Here is a 20,250-nt window from a genome sequence, read left to right as displayed (position 1 = left end):
ATTTTTTTTTTGTCTCGATATACGAAGCTTAAAAGAGGTGGTGTTTTTCAAATCCGTCGTGGGTCGTATGTCTGACTGAATCGCCCGCCGTGGATTATCAATCTACATTATATTACCTTTTTAACCACTTTGTGAGTACAGTTAAAAGGTTCTAATGCAATAAAATAATTTAAAGAGTTCTGCTTATTTTTCTTAAAAATGTCAAATGCTCCACTTCCGTTAATTGTTGATGAATTTTGACAATTTGATACTTGTGATCCACTTAGGTTACATCAATTTTTTTATGTGAATGGAGAGTCCGAAAAACAATTTTTATATTCATTATAAATACACCTAGCTGCGTAAAATTTCCTCTGCAAAACGCTGACGTTAATATCATACAAAAACCGAAAAGTATACGTTTTTTAAGCAGATTTTATTTTTAAAATATTTTTTTTTATTTTTAGATTTGTGCTGGAATTTACATATGACAGTTGTATAGTAGAAAAACAAGTTGAGAAAGTGAGTATTTTGTTTCGTATTCAAAATTTAAGCCTCAATATCGTAAAAAAAAAGAACGTGCTCGTTTTGCAAAAAACGAACACGTCTTTTTTTTTTCCTTGTTTGCAGTGTGTTACGACTTTCTGTTCATTGTTTGTATTGTTTCTAATATTGGTGTTAAAAATTCCCCTCTATGTAAAGCCCGAAAAAGCCCTTAGGATAAAGAAATAGAAAAAAAAAGACCCAAGCCATACAATCCGACGTGTGTGTTTCTTTGAATTGCAAAAAAAAAAGCTGGGTTGAATTTTTGTCTACGTTTTGAAATAAAACATAGACGCACTTTTTTCGTAGTGAAGACTTTTTTTTTTGCTAAGAGCGGGAAACCACAAGCAACATATCTACTCAAATCAGCAGGCCTAGAAGACATCCAATATTGAAGAGGCGCAGACGTTGTATTGTTTTGATTTATAAAGCACTCTGTGTAAACTAGCATGACTAGCTATCATCTGTCATATTACTAAGACATAGAAAGTCACCACATGGTTAATACGCTATATAAAGTTTTTTTTTTTTTTTTTAATTGAGAGCTTGGGTTTTTTGACCGCACACGCACAGATCGCCAGCTGTTGACGGCGCGGTCTTTTACATCCGTAATAACAAAAAGTGAGGACACACAAACGGTCCAAAACACGTGAAGGGATAACGGCACGTCCTTGGAAGATAGCATATTAATAAACAAGTTCGATCTAACTGTCAATTATTTCAGGACTTTTGGCACTGTGTTTGTGTGTTCCACAGTTGCACTTTTGAGTCTGCCGGCATGCACTCACTGATGTTTAGCAATCCTTCAGGACATAAAGGAGGCAGTACTCCCTTACTTGCCCAAGCCATCTTCAACCACGTCACCAGGACTGCATGTGTCGGCAAGCCACGACGGAGCGACAGTCATCGCTGCTGATAACCCATGCCCGGACAAGCCATTCGCTACGGATCTACAAATCGCCTTTAACCAACGTGACCCACGTGATCCGACCCAAAGCTACATAAGGGCTGGCGACTTTGGCTTCGTGGGATTCGGAGCCGGTACACTCTCCGACATGCAGTTAACGCTGCTCCTAATGCTGCAGGTTAGTCCTTACTACCCTACCCAAGTGCAAAAACTGTTGTGCACTTTGCCGGCTCCTCCCACTACTCCAAGTGTCGATGACTTTATACATAAGCGGACGCGCCTCGTATTGTCTCGTAGACGTTTTCGCCTTTTTGTAAACCCTGTTTTTTACCTCATTTTATTGCTGTTGCTCTCCGGTGACATAGAGCTAAACCCTGGTCCCCTCACAGAATTCGAAATGGAATTACTAAAATCCCTACAAAGTGGTCAAACAACTATTATGCAGAAACTAGATAGCATTGACCTCAGATTCGCAAAGCACGAAACCATGATGAAAGAAATGAAAGATAAACTTAACAAAACCGAGGGCCAGATAGAGAAGGTTAATAAATTACTGTCAGTTCAAGAGAATCAAATTCGGCAACTTTCTGAGAAAGTCCAGGAGTTACACAACAAGAATGTTGACCTTGAAAATAGAAGTCGGAGACAAAATCTAGTTTTTTACGGAATCGAAGACAACAGTCACTCCGAAACATGGAATGAGTCAGAGAATATTGTCAAAGAAATCTGTAAACAAAACCTGGGAGTTGAACTTAAAACCATAGAGAGGGCGCACCGCGTTGGCCGTTATAACCCAAAGTTCAAGCGACCAATCATAGTGAACTTCGCTTCATATAAAGAAAAACAGAATGTTTTGTTAAATGCCAAAAAATTCAAGGGTTCGCCTTACAGCGTTGACCAGGATTACGCTTTTGAGACTCGAGCCACGCGGAAGAGGTTGTGGGAATACGCGAAAGAAAAGAGGAAAGATAGTACTAACCAAGTGAAGCTAAATTTTGACAAACTAATCATTAATGGGAAGGCTTTCACGTGGAATAAAGAGACTGAAGAAGTTGTTCCAGTAAAGAACTACTGACGCCCAATCAAGCCGAAGAAATGTATCCGACATGAACTAACCGCTGTCATAGTCAACTGCAGAAGTATTGTAAATAAAGTTGATAAATTTGCTGGACTTATCGAATCCGTAAAAGCTGATATTATTTTCGGAACTGAGTCGTGGTTGAGACCTGACATCGCTGATAGCGAGGTGTTTCCGAGAGATTATAGCGTTTATCGTAAGGATAGGACTCGTCTCGGGGGCGGGGTTTTTCTACTGATTCATTCTTCATTAAACTCATCCTTACTAGGTCTGGGGCACGTTGACGTCGAATCGATATGGTGTAAAATCACCTTAGCAGATAGTTCCTCGTTTGCAGCCGGTGTGTTCTACCGACCACCAGATTCTAATTTAAACACATTACAATTACTACATGAAATAGTTTCGGAGGCCTCTGGTCAGACTTTTGTACTTGCTGGTGATTTTAATTTGCCGGAATTAATGTGGCAAAATGAAATGTTCCAATGCAAGGTAAACAGCCGCGCTAACCTGGAAATGAAAAGTATTGTGGATACATTTGGGCTCTCGCAATATGTGAAAGAACCAACTCGAAATGATAATATCTTGGACCTTTTGTTTTGTAACTCTCCTAGCTTTGTTAACTCTGTCGTAACTATCCCAGGCATAAGTGACCACCATGCTATTGTTGCGAGTATAAGAACAAAAACCAAGAGGCAAAAATCAAACGTGTCAAGGAGGGTGTTTTTATTCGAAAAAGGTGATTACAGTAATATCTCTAAGGCGCTCCGTGATCATCTGCCTGTTTTTGAGTGCCTAGCTGAGGATTCTGACGTCCACAAATTATGGAGCCTGTTCAAAAGTAAGCTGCTTGACCTTGTCGAAAAATACATCCCAAACATAGATTCCACTAGGCTTAAGAAACGAAAGAAACCATGGATGACATCAGCTATTCTTCGATTAAGGAAAAGAAGAAGGCGAGCATTTATTAGGTACAAGAGAACCAAAAGAGATACGCACTTGCAGAAGTTATCGGAGATAACACATGAATACGATTTGAATGTCAGAAGCGCAAAGGCACAATATTTCAAAAAACTCAGCGACTGCATGAAAACTAACTCTAAACTTTTTTGGAAATATATAAAGAATTGTGGTTCGGATCCCGTGGGTATCAGCGAAATTGTGCAAAATGGCCAGGTAATTTCAGATGATGCAGAGAAAGCCACGTGTTTAAATAATTACTTTCAGTCCGTTTTTTTGGCTAAATGCAGTTACCAAAGTATTTCATACACTAGCGGTGTTCCCGAAATGCCACCAGTCGAATTTAGTGTAAGTGGCATTGAAACCTTATTGCAGAACATCGATGAAACCAAAGTCAGTGGTCCCGATGGCATCTCACCACGAATTTTAAAAAGGTGCGCTCAGGCAATCTCGCCCTATCTATACTTAATTTATACCCAGTCGCTGGCTACGAGCGTTCTACCAGATGACTGGAAAGTTGCTCACGTTGTACCTATCCACAAAGGCGGTCCGAAGAAGGATGTCTCTAATTACAGACCTATTTCATTGACGTCTATTTTATGTAAGATTATTGAACACGTTTTTTATTCACAGATAGTGTCTCACTTAAACGCAAACAATTTGATTATCAGTGAGCAACACGGTTTTTGTAAGGGATTGTCTTGTACAACACAGCTTGCGGAATTTTTTCACGAATTAGTATCTGGTATTGATGAGCGCAGACAAACAGATTGTATTTTCTTAGACTTCCGTAAAGCATTTGACACGGTTTCACACTCGCTTCTTCTCCAGAAACTTAAGATATTTAATTTAGATTCAACTGTTATTAGGTGGATTGAAAGCTATTTGTCCCAGCGGTGTCAATGTGTGGTTTTGAACGGCAAGCAGTCTGATTACGTTGATGTTACATCTGGAGTACCCCAGGGCTCCGTCTTGGGACCCCTTTTGTTTTTAATTTATATTAACGACATTTCTAGCCAAATAACATCCCGTATTCGACTGTTTGCTGACGATTGTGTTTTATATAGAAGCATTACGAGTGAGCATGACGCAGAACAATTACAGAGTGACCTGGTACGTGTTGAAAACTGGTGTTGTAAATGGAAGATGAATTTGAATCCAAAAAAGTGTGTCCATTTAAGTTTTACTAGGAGTAAGAAAAAAATCGATACTCAGTACAGTATAAATAATGACTTCATCAAAACAGAATGTACGTACAAATATCTGGGTGTTATATTATCGAATGACTGTTCATGGAACGCCCAAATCGATGATGTAGTCTTAAGGGCCGGCAGGGCATTAAACTTCATTCAGCGTAATTTAAAATGTTCCGAAACAAACTTGAAGAAAACGGCATATCTGACATGTGTTAGACCAATTTTAGAATATGCATGTGTTGTATGGGACCCTGCGCAGAAGTATCTAATTGAAAAACTAGAAAAAATTCAAAATAGGGCAGCCAGGTTTGTTTTGGGACGATATGGGCAAAAAGATAGTTGTACTGACATGAAAAGAGAATTAAATTGGGAATTACTCTCAGCCCGACGGAACAAATTAAAACTGAAATTTTTGTTTTCAATATTTAATGGTCGACTGGGCATTAACAAAGACGATTACCTAAAGCAACCGCACTATATTTCAAGCCGGACCGATCACTGTTTTAAAATACGAGAATACCGTGCCAGAACAAACATGTACGCTAATTCTTTTTTTGTCAAGACCATCCAACAATGGAACAAGCTGTCGGAGGAACAAGTGTGCTCTGCAACCGAAGAATTGTTTTTTTCACGTTTGTAACCCCCCTGCAGTAACGCCTTCGGGCAACTTATGAATAAAGAATAAAGAATAAAGCAGTATGTGTTGTTATACTATGCCATATTCTTAGCACATACGTTCCGTAACACTGGTGTTTCACAAACATTTACAAAGACGACAGAGAACCTGCCTTCTTCTTCCTAAGCACACGTTAGGATCGAATTGCCCTTGGGGGACTCTCCTTCTCCCCCTCATTTTTCTTGGATTCCCGGAAACGGGTGAGCTCCTCTTAGGATATCAAGTGTAGAATGATTCCTTTGATTTGCTGGCTGAGCGCTTCAACGAAGGTTTGCGCGTTTGTTATTGAGTTCAACTCTGTAGTTGACGAGTTATGAATTGACACATGATGCTTTGAGCACGCCGCTCACTCCGTCGCACGTGCTTTTTTCCGTGCCTTGACGCTGTGTATATCCATTTGGCGTCAACATTCTTCTGAAACTTGTGCACCTAGTGCCTGTTTGTGAAGTGGCTCGGAACGCTGTGCGAAACACAAACGAGCTCAGAGAAAATAGGTGAATTTCCTCCAGCTGCCCCTCGATGATGTTCAGTGCCAACACCGCATGTGCCGAGTCATTGCAAATGCCGTCGCTCACAACACCAAACCTTTCCTTGCTTGGTCGTAGCAACGCAGGTAAAGATAGACACCATCTTGTTTTACTTTTAATATCATTGTACGGCACGTTGGATCACAATATTCTAGTGTTCAGCAAAATCGAAGGGCAAAATCACAGTACTTGACGTTTCGTGTGCTTTCAAGAACCATATGGCTTTTTTCTATGAGCGCATCGGATGTGACTGTGGGGAAAATACTTTTTGACCCACTTTCGAGCTCGATAAGGAATGTCGTGGCTCCCAAATGTTTTTTAACCAACTTTCCGCCAATCTTCCACAAGGCCAACTCCGGTTTGTATTCGAGTTAGACTCCTAGCATAAGAAGAGATAGATTCTTTTTATTGACGTAGACTTAGCATGCTAGCGGGAAACAGTCTTTTGAAGATTTTTTCACACAGCAACAGTTTCTGACCGTCTTCAAAAGTCACAGACCGTCCAGTTGCACTCGAGATGGAGACGTTTTTTTTATTTTTTTTACCCATTTGGGACGAAGGAAATAAAACTTTGTTAAGCTAATCTTTGATTGCGGATGAGCGGCTTTGAATTCCCTAAAAGTTTGTATAATGGATCGCGTCAAGACCGCTTAGTGTAAAATGCTTGTTTACTATCGAAAAAAATCCGCACGTCTTTTATTTTAGGGCTTTGCCTCGTGCAGTCAGTGGCATCAGATGTGTAATAAGAAAGCTCCAGCGCCATATTCTTTTCGTGTAGAGGATGTCCCTCATACGAGTCAGCTGCCGCCCAAACTCCCATTTATTTCTTCAGCTTCCTCGACTTATCCAAAATGTGCATCGTGGCTTCTGGGATACTTTTCAGAATACATTTCTTTAAAAAATGAGATGGCAAGAAGGATGGGACGCGGTAGCCTTCTCCCTGTGACGTGCACTTAGCACAGGCAACACGAAAATTGCTCGTCCTTTCTTCGCACGAAGATCATGGCTCCCTCTTGTCCACATCTATGGGTGATTCGTAGACATTGCTTAGTTTACGGACACTTTTCTTTCGGAAATCCTCCGTGTGCTCCAACTGTTTTATCTTAACGAAGTTCTGCAACATGTAACGTCTCAGTCGCTCCTTGGAGCAGGAATTCCACGTCGTTGGATGACGTGTCCGCTGGTAGGAGATATGGCGAGAATGAAGTCAATGATGGTGTGTTTTTGTTTTGTTCTCGCTGAAGTTCTACAGTATCGGTGCAGAATATCCTAAATAAATTCGTACAAAGCACGTCTTCAGAATTTACACGCTCGGCGCCCTCAGCTGGCGGCACCCGTTTCAGAAATCCGATGCTCAGCTCTGACACCTTATGTACAAAGCGTCCGCAATTGGTTTTGCTTTGTGCCTCTGTAGCCAATCGGCACAAATTTGTCGGTGCTTACTGAATTTGTCATTCATGGGTCAAGTCTGCACTTAAGGCTTTTATGGAACACGGGGTAAAATTTTGTTCACACCGACTTTGGGAAACAGAGTGGAGAATAGAAATTCGACCAGCGAGTTTTATACGCGACAAGGCAACCCAGGCGTAACATGCCTCGAGCTCCATATAGAAAGAGGTGTTTACGAGGTAGTTAGCCACGTTCCCTCTTTCCCCTCGCCTTTTCCACAAGAACGCGTCAGCCGGCGCTAACTATTCATCTCGGGAGCGGACCAGTCTTCACAAACGGTTATCGTTAACAGGGGGGCAGACTTCGACGCATCTTCAAACGAGATAACGCTTCGGTGCTATCGAATCCTCGCGGATAAAGCAGAGATAGAGCAGGGCCGTTTCAGGAATAAGGTCGGTTTGTTTCTCCGTCATCATCGCTCGGCCCGGGTTGCCCGGACTGTGCATTGTTGTTTCTTGGTTAGGCAGGCGGGAGTAAACCCTTGGGGCGAATCTGAGGGTTCTGATTGGCGGTTGGCCTTTCGTGCATCTCCACAAACAAGCCCCCTTTCGACAACTAAGCGGCGGCTCCTTAATTGACTTCACACGTTCCCTTGATTTATACGCGCTAGAGAGAGGAGGAGGCGGGGCGTTCGAAGCTTGGACAAATACGCGGCATCGTTTCACACGTGCACGGATGGCTGGTTTCAAGATTTGCCCACATCCCTATCGGAACTTGTTCATCTTCGTGTGTGCGTCTGTGGGATTGTTGCCCGCGCCGCCGCTTTTAGCGCGCACGCGGCGTCGTGTTCGCCGGCAGAGCTGTTGACTGCCAATATTGTAAGGCCGTGGTGTCCTCATCCTTCCGCGTAAAACTTTCTTTGCTTTTCCTTCTGCAATACTCTGACTGACTGACTTCTCCTGGGTGGTTGTCGCTTTATGCCGCGTCGACGGTACATTCGTGCCATTTTTCTCCTCGTGACGCAGGGTTCGCTGCTCGCTTTACTGACACGGACCGTCTTATCTAACACAACGAGCGCGAAAGGTCGTGGTCATCTGCTGGCTTTAAAAGGTGGGGACATTCATATAGGCCAATCAGTGCCCCGAATCAATACGACGTCTGCTGATTTCTACACATAAAACATTTACGATGCCCGCTTGTCTGTTAAGAAGTATTGATTTCTATTTTGAACTGCTCCAATGCAGCTTGCCGCCTATGAAAAAAATGATATGAGCAATAAATATAGCAGGGTGGAACTACTTTACTTCTATCTGAGACCGTTGAAAAAAGAAGAGAACATTTTTTATTCCCAAGTCTGTAAAGACAGCAGATGGTAAGTTGGTTTGAGCCGTAGAAACACATTTTTTCTGCGATATTGAGGCTTAAATATAGAACATACGAAAAAAACACATTTTCTCAACTTGTTTTTGTAGTAGACCCTATCATATCTAAATTTTAACATAAGATTGAGTTCAAAGTTGATGCTTTTTGTTTTTTGCGTAATATTAACGTCGACGTACCGCAAAGAGAATTCTACACAGCTAAGTGATTTTATAACATACATAAAGAGAATGTTTTGGGCTCTCCATGGTCATAAACAAATGTCGATGAAACCCAAGTGGATCACGGAATCCAATTGTAAAAATTCATGAACATTAACCGAAGTTTTTTTTACATTTTTTAAGGAAAGTAATCGAAACACCTAAAATTACTTTTGGGCATTAGAGCCTTTTAACTGTACTCCCAGAGTGACTGAGTTAAACATACGACCCAGGACGGATGTGAAAAAGACTGCTTTCCGCCGCGGCCTCTATTTAACGTCATAAGTCGAGAACAAAAATTCCGAAGACCTTGCGGTTTGTAGCAGCTGTGTTCTTAGAGACGACGCCATAACATTATTTTTCCACAAAATCAAAAATTCGATATTTTTTTTTTTTTTTTTGCCTGCACGTTTTGAGATAAAGTCACGGTTTCATTTGGATTCAGGCCACGAGTGGCAGTCGTATTTTTTATTTTGCTTCAAATTTTTATATTTTGTGGAGCATGTTCCAAGAAGAACAATCCTTTTTTATTTTAATGTCCGGGCATGATTAGTTCCTGTGGAAAAAATCTCATAGAAGCGGGAAAGAACGACGAGGTTTTGACGATTGTCGTTTTTGAATCACTCTCATTATCAAAGTATTCAAAAGAGAGCGTCTATATTTTTTTAGTGTGATATATATGCAAGTAGGCAAGATGACTGTATAACTACAATTTATTATACGTTGCTCTAATCTTTGAAAAAATCCCCAAACATGCCTCTGCGAACAACTGAGACCTAATTTGCGGATTTTGTTTTGAGCCGACTATGTTTAGTATCGCATTTATAATAATACCACGTGTAGAACCTATCATTGCCTTCCAAATGAAGCAAAGTTTGTGTTTTCACCATGTACGAGTACTAAAGAATAAATTATGAAAGAGAGAGGGTTTTCACTTTTCTTTCAATTTCAGACTATAAAAAAAAAACATTTTTAATTTTTTTTCTTTTTCTCGCGTCGCGTTCTCTTCGCACCTTTCTTTTAGCCAGAATACATTCCGTTAGGGGTATTTGCCTTGGTTTTGAGTTTTAAGCATCTAAATATGCTAAAAAAGAGCAAATGCTGATGGTGGGTTTTAACGATTTTCGTGTGTGGCGTTATTAAACCACTCTCAATCTCAAAGTATTCAAGAAAAGATTCTATTTTTTTTATTTTGATATATATACAGGTCGGTAAAACGACATTCAAACTAATATTTATTATTCGTGGATTCAATCTTTGTAATAATCCCCAAACATGCCTCTGCGAACAACTGTCACCTAAACTGCGTTTTTTTTAGTCGACTACGTTTAGTTTTGTTTTTAATATAATACAATATGTATAACCTTCCATTGCCTTCCACATTATGTAAAGTTTGTGTCTTAATCACGTACGAGTACTGAAAAATAAATTCTGAAACAGAGAAGGTTTTCATTTTTTGTTCGATTTCAGCGCGCTGTAAAAAAATAAAGAAATAAACTTTTTTTTTTATATTTTTGCGTCGCGTTTGTTTAACACTTTTCTTTTAGCCAGTATACATTCTGTTAGAGGTATATACACTAGCTTTGAGTTTTAAGCCTCTAAATATGCTAGAAAAGAGTAAATGCTGATGGTCGGTTTATGCGTTATAGCTCTATATTTTATTCTTTAATATAATAATCTAAGGGACGTTGAATAAATACTCATATAGAAGACATGAATGTCGTTAGGCGTATAATAAAAAGTTTGCAATTCCAAACGACTAAACACTATAAAATCGCAACTGCCGAAAGCGGGTTTTCAGACAATTTCCGCCGGTGCCATGATTGGAGGGGCCTCAAGTCTAAACCCTATGCGCTACATAATCTATACTACGTTAAAAATATCAAAGTATAATATTGTAAAACATTAGAGTAAAATGCACTTCCTATTGGAAACCTGGATTTTTAAATGGGAAATTTTATATTTTAATGCGAAATTCATGTTGAAAACAGAACCGAATAATTTTTTTTAGCATATTTAGAGGCTTAAAACTCAAAACCAGTGCACATACATCTAACGGAATGTATTCTAGGTAATATAAGGGTGTAATTAAAACGCGAAGCATAAAAAAATAAAAACATTTTTTTTTATATGGCGCGCTGAATTTGTGCGAAACGTGAAAACCTTTTTTCTTTCATAATTTATTTCTCAGTAGTCGTACGTGATTAAGACACAGACTTTACATAATGTGGAAGGCAATAAAAGGTTCTACAATTTGGATTATTTTAAAAACAAAACTAAACATAGTCGACTAAAAAAAAAAGCCGCAGTTTAGGTCACAGTTGTATGCGGGGGGGGGGGGGGGGGGGGGGGGAGGGGGCATGTTTGGGGATTTTTACAAAGATTGTATCGACGAAAAATAAATAGTAGTGTGAATTTCAATTTACCGACTTGCATATATATCACAATAAAAAAATATAGAAGCTTTCTTTTGAATACTTTGATATTAAAGTGGTTCAAAAACGCTACACACGACAATCGTCAAAACACACCATCCGCATTTGCTCATTTTTTAGCATATTTAGAGGCTTCAAACTGAAAAACAAGGCAAATACCTCTAACGGTATGTATTCTGACTAAAAGAAAAATGTGAAGAGAACGCGACGTAAAAAAAAAAAATTAAAAATGTTTTTTTTTTTATACGGCGTCTGAATTTGAACAAAAAGTGAAAACTCTCTCTGTTTCATAATTTATTTCTCAATACTCGTACATGAAAAAACACAAGCTTTGCTTAATTTGGAAGTCAATGATAGGTTTTACACGCGGTATTATTTTAAAAGCCACACTAAACATAGTGCACTTAAAACAAAATCCGCAATTTGGGTCACAGTTCGCGCAGGCATGTTTGGCGATTTTTACGAAAATTGAAGCGACGAATAATAAACTGTAGTAATAATGTCGTCTAACCTACTTGCATATATATCACACTAAAAAATATAGACGCACTCTCTTGAATACTTTGAGATTGAAAGTGATTAAAAAACGCAACACACGACGATCGTCAAAGCCTCGTCGTTCTTTCCCGCTTCTTTGAGATTTTTTTTTCTCAGAAACTATTCTTGTCAGGACATTAAACTGAAAAGGATTGTTCTTCTTGCAACATGCTCCACAAAATAGAAAATTTCAATCAAAATAAGAAATACGACTGCCACTTGTTGCCTGAATTCGAATTAAACCGCCCATATATATATATATATATATGGGCGGTTTCATTCAGGTGGTTTTGTTGAACAGAGCCCCGGGGTACAGTTTTTTCATGTCCCTGTATGCCCGTAACGTCCTCCCAAACTTCCTCTGCAAAGACAACTCTGCTGACAAATTCCTGCACGGCAAAGAATAAATGAGGGGTGTGGCAAGTACCAATGAAAGAAAAAGCGAGTTTTTACTATGAGTTTTATTTGTATGGGCCAATTCAATTTGTGACGTACACTAGTCCAAATCAATTTTAAAAAAAAGCTGCTCCGATACTTGACACGGATTATTCCCAGAATATACCGGGTACATTTCTGCACACGGTACACAACAACATGGTTCGTTGTACGGTATACTGTAATCCAGGTCAGATCACGGTATAAAGTAATCCATTTCAGATTATAGTATGCACTGGCCAGACGGTTTGGTCACGATAGGCTACGTTAAGATTCCCGGTTCGATAATCCAGTTTGAATGTTACCGTGATAAAATTCATAACGTTTTCTTTTTCGGTAGGGTGTCTACGTTCATTTTTGGCCTTTTGACGATGATTTAGAATCTCAAAGTTTCAGTCATCATCACCCTCAGAATCTAAAAATATTCTAAACGTGACGTCTCCGCCGATATATCTCATCTCGCCTTCTTTGGAGTGGAAGACATAATGAGAAACAGCGCGAAAGGGACAGGACACGAAGTAAAAGAATTAGGACACAGGACATAAGTTGTTTCTTCTACTTCTTCTTTTACTTCTTGTCCTGTCCCTTTTGCGCTGTTTCTCATTATGTCGTTCAACCAACCAGCCCAGCAAGGTATCCGTTGGATTGGAAGACCTGCCCTTGAACGTTCGCATAAATGGCAATAAAAAACAAGCAGACAAATCCATATGACACTTCGTACATCAAAGTCCAAATGTAAACATACCATATATTCAAATCTACAAGCAGCTAGACATAACACATATTCAAATCTAGAAGCAGCTAAACGTACTCATTCATAGATCAGCTATGAATTCTTTGCACAATCCTTGGATTTGTGGAGGCTATGATCCCAGACGTAATTAATCTAGTCCAGTGATTCCCAAATAGGGGTCCCGGACCGGTTGGGGTCTGCGAAGGCATTCTAGGGATCCGCGAAGCTCTGCCTCAGCAGGCGAGCCAGGCAATTAAATTTGTATTTTTGTTCATATTGACACGAAAACATTCAATTCTCGGGGATTTTTCTCGTGTATATACCAATGAGAAAAGTCTACTTTACACTAGCCCTTAGTTTTATTCGCTTAACAACTCATTATCATGATTAACATAAACGTTTCCTTCCCCTCACTAACAACGGAGTCCTTCGTTATATGCGCCAATCCACAAGAGGTCCGCGACACATCAATGGTTGAGAGCCACTAATCTATCCTATGAATTATTCCATTTAAAAATGATTGAAACCTTGAACATAAAATTTTTAAGGCTGGACTATAACAACCTGCTAAAACACGACATAACGAGTAAAATCAAAGTAAAAACTAACAAATATAAAACAGTTAAAGTATCATTCAGTTTAACTTCAATCTTTGTGTGACCCCTCTTCATTAACGATGCTCAATTTTATTTTAAAATGCATTCCGAATCGGTGATTATTGTAGTGCCATTGAGGCTCGGTTACCATCAAGATAAGACGCTCGAGGCTGTATTTGCTTTCTTTGTCTTGTTCACGCCAGAATGAATATAAGAAACGGTCACTGAATAAAGCGGGTATTTTTTATTCGCTTCTGAACAAAGCACGGTGTCAGAAGTGGGATTCATAACACCAAATGGAGTTATGAATGTCGTTAGTTCTTGACATTCTTCGGACAAGCGCTTTTGGTTGAACCCGGAATTTGCGTCGAGTTTCGAATATACCTTTGCGTCCTCCAAGCAGCCCATGACTTGATGAACCGTTTGCAGCATGTGTTGTTCTCGCCGCACCACCTTCTTCAGGTGCGTCATGTCTACGCAGAATCTGACTGTTCTGGAAGGTTTTTGAACAGGCGCTATCGGTGCGCACCACGCGGTAGGCATGGTCACTTTTCGGATGATTCTATCCTCTTCAAGGCTCTCCAGTTCCTTTTTGACAGCTTGTCCATGGGAATGGGTATCTTCCGCGGCGTCGCAACAGACACTGGAACATCGTCAGAAACCAAACGAATAGTATGTTCGCCACAGATCGAACCCATGCCGGAAAACAACAACGGATACTTTGCCGCGTCATCAGTTTCTGTGGCGATAAATTCGTCCATCAAATAGACAATACCGTACGTTTCGATCGCTGTGTTTGGAGGTTTTGAACAACAAATATCGTGTCATGGCACCACTAGCCTTTCCAAGGGATTTTCGCCTGCACTCTAAAAAAGAAATGAAGGAAAAAGGTAGCAACGGCGCGTTTTCCTCCCTCCTATTGACGCGCCCCCAAGCACACAAGAAAAAGGGAGGAACGAAACGTTGTTCTCCTTCTCTAGGCACACAGCAGAAAGATTTCGCCCTCTGAACTCATCTTCTTTCGGTTTCGTTTTTCGAGCACGTCGCCCACGTTGTTCAATAAAAGTTGTTGAGTTGATTCAGCTTTAGCGGCAGCGAAGGCCGCCTGTAATTCCGTCCCGCAGTCGAAACGTGCAGAACATTCCAGTTGCATCGACATTTTTACCACTAATTTTATGTAACGAGCAAACAAAGCCGCTAGAAACAGCGAAGTTCCGGAGCAGTGCCAGCAGCGCTATGTACACTAAGCTAAGATGGCCATCTTTGGATTGCGGAACCCACGCAAAACCACGCGGACCGCGCGGAACGATGTTTCCACAGTGGATGTGTCGACGTTGACAACGTTGTGGTAATAGCGGAAACTGCACCCAAGATAGACAGGTTTCTGCCGGGTGCCTGGGTGCCTTCTGTGCTGAGTTTGTTTCTGCTTTCCGGTGCCGAGTGCTAGCCGGCAACCAACGTGGTTTTGTATTTTTGCGTGTCAGCAACATAGCAAAAACATCGCGATGGCAGTGTTGTGCGTTGTGAACAGAATACTGGAATTATCACCGATGTGACCGTGTGTGGTGTAACAACAAGATGAGATAACGTAAACTGTTGGGCATTGATGCCGCCGGTCGGGCCGTGATCCGAGGGGGCGGTTTGTCGCAGTTTGACATTCTGCTTTACATTAAGAGTAAAGCTATGCGCACTACGTCGTGTACCTCGACCGGAAATGGCTTATACGCACCACGCGGAGAGCTCACGCCATTTGGGTCACCCTTTTCGGACGGCGCGTGTGTCACTGGGGAGCGTGGTAAGCCAGCCCCCCGCCTGCGTTCACGCCGCTTCGCGGCGACAGTGTGCGGCTGCTAATTACAAAACTATTGAACCCACTTGGCCTCCCCCGTACACGCCGCTTCGCGGCGTCCAGCCGGCAACCGTTGACCCAAACTCAACCGTTGACCGGCAACCGGCAACCGTTGACCCAAACTCAAACTCAAACTCTTTATTTCTCTCCGTTTGGAGAGGGGAGACAGAGAAAAAAGCAACTCAGTTGTTGCTTGACGAGCCTCTGCCTCCCCACAGCAGCGAAAGAGGACAGCATGTACATACACATGTTTTTTTCACCATCACACTTATAGCACAAAAATAAACAACATTAGTTGGGGGAGGGGGGAAGGGGGAAAAGCGATCGATTTAGCAAAGTTTACAAATTCCGGAGGTGCAACCCCGATTGCACCTCCGGGAAGGGAGTCCTAAACCATTTAGTTCAGCAACGTTTCGTCGACAACACTCTTGTTTTCTTTCAGTGTTAATCGTAAAAAAAGGAATCTTGTAAATATTGCCAATATCTCAACAAAAACTAATCTTCTAGTAAAACAAAAAACAAAAAAGAGGAAGCTTACACAGGGATTGAACCCGATCGAACCGGGGACCGCTGCTTACGAAGCAGATACCTTACCACTAAACTACGCCACCTTTTTTTTTTCTTTTTTTTATTTCCTTTACTACCTTTGTTTTAACAGACAGTACAACAGGTTCCCAACAGTGACACACTAGAGCAACCAGATAGTCCCTGGACTGCGACTAAGTTTAAAATGGCTTCATTGATACCAGCCTGTTCAGTATAGGCACCCACTCAGGCTTTTCGGTCAGCGTTTCATACACTTCTCTTACATAAATAGCACTCTCAATTAAATATTCCCTTGCTTGACCGGGGTTAACATCAGCATTTCGTACAGCCATCCTAGTCCTCCTTAGGCTGTGGAGGCCCAACAGCATAAACATGTCGTAAGGCACACCCCCTTCGTTGTCGACAGATAGGAATCTAATACCATAATTTGTTAATGGTAGGTCATTTTTCAGGGTACGTTGCAGAATGTCCCACAAAAATGCAGCATCCCAACACTCTAGGAAAATATGTTCCACAGTTTCGGGTTTTCGTCATAAGAGGCAGCTGACTGACCACGGCACAAAAAGGCCTTTTTTCGTGCAACCAGGGCTTAACAGGAAGGGCGCCACTGTGTAGATGGAAAAAGAAAGCCTTCACAGTTGGCCTAACTGGCATTCTTTTAAGCCTTTTTAAAACATCTTTTCCTAGGCGCCCACAATATAAGGAGCGGTACAAAGGTATTGGCAGCACAGTGTCAACGAGATCTTTATATAAGCGCTTCCGAGCAACAACACTTAAATACTCCAATGAAAACCGTGCTTTTAAAAACTGAAAGGCTCTGACCACTTCATACAAAAAACCACGTAGCCCCACACGTCGAAAGGTAATAGTAGATACAACAAACTCAGGTAATGCATGACACAGTCTGACCTGCAGAACAGCTCGTAAGAAATCATCTTTTTGATCCCGAAGAAAAATAAAACGAGAAACCACCTGCCGAAGAAACAAATGAACAAGCCCAAGCCCACCGTTTCGCGCAGAACAAAACAAATTAGTACGACTGCTTCGCTCCCAACCCGAACCCCATAAGAAAACTGCAAACACCCTATGTAACCTCTGAAAATTCACTCTCGACATCGACAGCACTTGTAGCACATACCATACTTTTGCCACAATAAACAAGTTGCAAACTAACGACCGCGCAAACATTGAAAGATCTTTACCACCCGACTTTTCTGTTTTTGCCCGAACTTGTTCCGTCTGCTCCTCCAATAGTCGCCGGTATCACGATAATGTTCTAGTGGCACGTCAAGGTACCTGGGTGGCAAAACAGTAAAGTGACAGTCGTCACTTTACTGTCGTCTGCGTCTGCAGTCGTCTGCCGTCTGTCTTACCTTTCCTGCGACTTCCAGAAGTCGAGCGAGCTCGACTTTGCCTTTCAGAGAGGGCAGACGAAATAACTCGAGCGGTACGTTGTTTTTGTCTAACAACTAGCAGACGCGCATCAAGGAGGGAAGTCAAAGGACTCACTAGAGAGGTGTCCCGAGGCGCCGAGGTTTGTTTGCTAAGAACCGAGAGTGAGGCTGGTTAGTGTCCGCAAGTTCCCTCCCAAATACTTTTTCCCTCCTTTCGTGTGCGGCGAGACTCCTCCCTCTTCGACGTCGGCGGGTTGGCGCAGTTAACATCGTCTGCTTTACGTCTGCTAGTCAAAGCGATGGCTGCTTTACCTTTCCTGCGTCTGTCGGAGATTCACCGCTTCTTTACCGGTGAGAGTCACCGTTGCCTCGGAAAACAAGGAGACGACAAGAGGAAGAGATTGACCTCTTAATCTAAAATTGAGGTCAGCGATCAAAGTATAAGACGAAAGTGGTTCACAAGGGTCGCGCGGGCATATTCCATTCAGCACGCCAGCCGGTCGTGGGCAGGCGGTCGCCTAGTCGGAGTGCCTGCTAGGCCTATCTGCCGTGCTCGCTTGGTCGTTGTCAGTGGAATCGTGGCCGTTGGAGCTTTTCCCGGGTGTTTGTGCACTCTCAACAAAAGGGTTGTCGTGGGGTACTAGCTTTGGGGTAGTCAGAAGCCGTCACAGATATCGCTACCCCACCTTCGTTATACTGACAACCCCACGGGTAATCACACGGCACGCAATCAACAGGTTGCCGAAGTGAGCACCCCCAAAAGCAACATGGCGGCTGGCAAGCGACAGTGGAGCAGTACGAGTAAGGCCTAGCGAGCTGGACTGCTTTTTGCTAAAATACGATTCTCAAGTGCGTGCGCCCGTTCGCGGCCTTCCGTGCGCACTGAAGCACTCCAAAACGCGCCTCGAACCACGGACACCGCACGTATATCGAGTAGAGGCGACGATGTGAAAGGAAGGGGGGGGGCATTTGAGGGGGTTGTCCGCGACTGCTTTCGCGCGGCCGGCTGCATTTACTTCGCGACCAGAAAACATTCAAGAAAGAAATCGTATAGCGACAAATGGAATGATATCTTTATTGAACAGAGCGTCTCCTTGCTGTGCTTGCCGCAAGTGATCCGGCGGTTTCGGTTGACAGTGGCGAGGCGAAGCATCACCGATTTAAGCGGCGTCGGTTCCGATCGTTCAATGCTCCTGCTCACCTGTTAGCATTCGTTATCCACTTCCAAGTCCCTGGTAATCCTCACCGCGTTTGTGCACGCACTTCGCGCTATTCACCGCACGGAACACCCATTCAACTGGCTATGAGACTGATCCCACTGGGCCGAGAGGCTGAGAACCGAACCCTTTCGGGCTGCTCCGTCAGCTCCGTAGAGCCATGGAACGCCTCCATGTTTTTCACTCAAATAAGTAGACACATAAACGCGCGACTCCTTGAATTGGGCGGCGCCACGCGCCACCTAACGGACAGGGCTCAAACTAGGAAAAAAAAACGAAACCAACAGTCTTCGTGTTGAGCGCTCCGCCAGACATTACGTATGTACATATTCTACTACACACTTCACACATACCCGACATACAGACACCATAGCATTCTACACAGGAACGCGTTCAGACACAGCACAAGGTACTATATGAGCTATTGACACTCTACATTCCTATACACACGTTTAGTCGACACCGCCACGTTATATACTGCTGTATTTTCTGTGACCGATTAGGATGGTGACCACTGTCATATTTTGCATAAATACGAAAAGACTGTGCAAGGTTTACGCGTATATATTATTTTCCTCTATTGCCCTTAGGAAAGCGCTCGTATCTCTAATGTAATCCATTGCAAAAGTGAACTGCAGGTTATGAATAAATTTGAATAGTTGCTACACGTCACGTTTTGATCAGTTTCGTTTTCTCGCTAGCCTACACTTTAAGTATACAGAAGCCTGTTTAATTAATTGTATTAATTATCGAAAACAATTTCTGCAATCACAACTTTCTGAACACGCTGATGCATTTTCTTTTCTTTTTTTACATATCCGAATGACTTCAGCGGCGGTTGAGTAAATGTTGAGTACACTGAGCGCGCGCAGGTGATTCTAGCGAAGCCCGTCCGCCGGTCCTCCCCGAAGCGTTGTTTCAGTTGTCTTCTTTTCGCTACAATTGTTTCTGCTCAAGCGTGTGTCTTTCAAATATGCGTTCTATGCGCTCGCGCTCGCGCCAAGAGGACAGTGCAGAATTGCCGCTTTCGGGCCCGTGCCTTCACCTGCAACGAACGCGAATTACGTATGCTAAATTATGTAAAGCCTGGTTGAGACAGTGGCGTTTGACTGCGTCTGACTGCGTTGCGGCAGCGAGAAACCAGGGCATCCCTGCTGCTTACATCGCGTGCGAAGATGATTCCTTGAATTGGATTCCACGCTTCATACGAAGCACAGTCGTGCCGGTGAGTCGCTTTCGGTTCTCGACGCAAAGCTGTCAAACTCATTCAAACGCAAGTGTCTGAACCGGCCTTACCGCTCATTCACACTGGAAGCGGATCCGCGTTTGCAAAGCGGTTGCGAACGCGGTTGTATAAATATCCAGTACGATTGCACGCGCACTCCATGACATCAAGTGCGCGTGCAATTGGACTGGATCTTTATACAACCGCGCTCACAACCGCTTTGCGAATGCGGATCCGCTTCCAGTGTGAATGAGCTGTTGAGCACCAAAGAACGCCGAGAACATAGTTCTCTGCGCTGCACCTGCTGTCGTCTCCCGCAGTACTTTTTCTAAAAAAAAAAAATCTAAAACAAATAGCACGTATATGTTTGCCAATGCATTATTTTTGGAAATTTACTTGGAATCTTTTATATAGATAAAAGGAACGCGTGCTGGAAGGCCTGAAATCCTAG

Source organism: Ixodes scapularis, unplaced genomic scaffold, assembly GCF_016920785.2.
Source record: "Ixodes scapularis isolate PalLabHiFi unplaced genomic scaffold, ASM1692078v2 PGA_scaffold1__304_contigs__length_218370807, whole genome shotgun sequence".
Taxonomy (NCBI): Eukaryota; Metazoa; Arthropoda; class Arachnida; order Ixodida; family Ixodidae; genus Ixodes; species Ixodes scapularis.
Note: the sequence above shows the minus strand (reverse complement) of the source record.